Source organism: Sciurus carolinensis, chromosome X (assembly GCF_902686445.1).
Source record: "Sciurus carolinensis chromosome X, mSciCar1.2, whole genome shotgun sequence".
Lineage (NCBI taxonomy): Eukaryota > Metazoa > Chordata > Mammalia > Rodentia > Sciuridae > Sciurus > Sciurus carolinensis.
The window spans coordinates 39,192,061-39,194,442 of record NC_062232.1 but is presented as its reverse complement, the minus strand read 5'-3'; the positions used below and the strand labels follow the sequence as shown (position 1 = coordinate 39,194,442).

Here is a 2,382-nt window from a genome sequence, read left to right as displayed (position 1 = left end):
TTTTGAAAGTTTCACATCTGTAAAACCAGGATAAGGCTACAACAATCTTGAAATCTGAAGAAAGTATCAGATGCAACAGTAAGGTTCCCAACCATGATGTATAGAAAGGTCCTCATGCAGTTTATGTTCCCTGGCTCCAGGGAAGCTTCATGTGCCTAACCCAGAAGCTTCCCAAGAAGAGAACTGGAGAAATTCAGCTGCGTTTACACTGTGCTGTGACTTAAACCTCAGGAGTGGTGTGATCCATCAGTCTTTTCATAATGCTCAGTGCCATTCATTTAGCAATGTGCTCAAAGATAAAAGCAGGCATGATTGTGATGGTAACTCCAGTCCCTGATGTTGACAGTATGTCTGCAATTTGAGAGTCCTTCAAACCAATGACATTCTGCCTGTTGATTTCACAGATGTTATGTTCAGCGAAAGACCATTTCTGGCTACAGAACTATCTTTCACTATAGATGTTATTTTTCCATTTTTAAAGATAAAACCAACATGTCCAGTACTATCCTTGTGCATGGCAATTGTGTATTCAAAGGGTCTGTCATGAATGGTCATAGTAATCTTCTCTCCAAAAGCCTGTTTGAGCACCTTGTGTGATTTATCAGAGCACCAGCCTGCACAGTTTTCACCATTGATATGCAGCACCTGGTCCCCAAATCTCAGACCAACTAATGAGGCTGGAGAATTAGCCTGGACTAGCTGAACAAATATACCATTATCTCTAGATTTAAGCCTAAGCCCGATTTTCCATCTTGATCCTTACACAAAATGACTTCACGAATCCCTTGCTTAATCTCTGCTCTACAAATTCCAACATCATTACCGGTTACAGGAACTACCATATAATTCATACTGGAAAGCCTTGCTACCAACCCCTGAACTCGTGCTCCAGGGACCATGGCCATATTTGCATGTATATCTTCATCATTTAAACTCAGGCCTGTGCACTGGAAGAGCTCCGGGTATAGTTTAGGATAGAGATTTCCATCTTGAGAGATGGAGCAGAAGTTTCTGACAAAATTGGCTGGGTTGGCAGGGTTTGCAGAAAAGGCAGTTTGAGCCTGAATTACTTGGTCTACCTTCAAATCTTCAAGAGATGGATAGAGTATCCCATTTGTTTACAATAAAAAAAAAGAAAAAAGAAAAAAAAAAAGAGAGAGAGAGATGGATAGAGAGACATTTTTGCAGGATTTTTCTCCTTCCCATCAGAGCAGCTCACCTAGGACACAGCACCTGTTTGCCACCACCACCTCCGGTCACTGGCACTGACTTCTGAGACCCCCCTGTTCAGTTTTTATTTGGAGAGAGGGTCTCACTAAGTTGCCAAGACTGACCTCGAGGACTGGGGTTGTGGCTTAGTGGTAGAGCGCAGGCCTAGCATGTGTGAGGCACTGGGTTCAATTCTCAGTACCACGTATAAATAAATGAATAAAATAAAGGTCTATCAACATCTAAAAAAATGTATTTAAAAAAAAAGACTGGCCTCAAACTCGCAATCTATCTGCCTCAGCATCCCAAATTGCTGGGATTATAGACATGCACCTTGCTCTCTACCTCTTTTTAACTTCTATATTTCTCTCCTATCTCCATATTACACTGAAAGAATGTACTTTTCTTTTCTTTTCTTTTCTTTTTTTTTGTGGTGCTGGGGATTGAACCCAGGGCAGAATGTACATTTTTAAAAGACATAATAAGAAAAAGTTTAAAAACACAGATACCCATGTTTATATCAATTTTGTCTAGTTCTTAAGGAAAACCTTTTAAGGATGAGGGTATAGGCACAAATATATTGCCTTTTTTGGACTTAAAGTATTTAAAAAATCCAACAGGAGCTATAGTTCAGTGATCTACAGATTCAATGCAATCCCTCCCAAAATGCCAAGAACTTCTTCACAAGAATTAAAAAAAAAAAAACTCTAAAATTTGAATGGAATCGCAAAAGACCCTGAATAGTTAAGGCATCTTGAGAAAGAAGAACAAACCTAGAAGCTTCACACTACATGATTTCAAACTATAGTACAAATCTATAATAACCAAAATACCATGATACCTGCATTAAAACAAACAAATTGCTCGATGGAACAGTATAGAGGGCTGCAAAATAAATTCACTTCTTTACGGCCAATGGATTCTTTCTTTTCTCAGTGCTAGGGAATCAAATCCAGGGCCTCAAACATACTAGGCAAGTGCTCTACCAACCCACCACCACCCTTTTTGGTAGCACTGGGATTGAATCAGGGATGCTTAACCATGAAACTACATCTCCAGCCCTTTTTCTTTTTTTCCAAATATTTTTATTAGTTGTTGATGAACCTTTATTTATTTATTTGTATGTGGTTCCAAGAATTGAACCCAGTGCCTCACACATTCTTAGCTAGCGCT

General features: G+C 39.3%; 1 pseudogene; it reads right to left on the bottom strand.

Moving 5' to 3' along the window:
- Positions 1 to 220: 220 nt before the first annotated feature.
- LOC124972476 (syntenin-1-like) lies at positions 221 to 1,100 on the bottom strand (annotated as a pseudogene).
- Between the last annotated feature and the right edge of the window lie 1,282 nt (positions 1,101 to 2,382).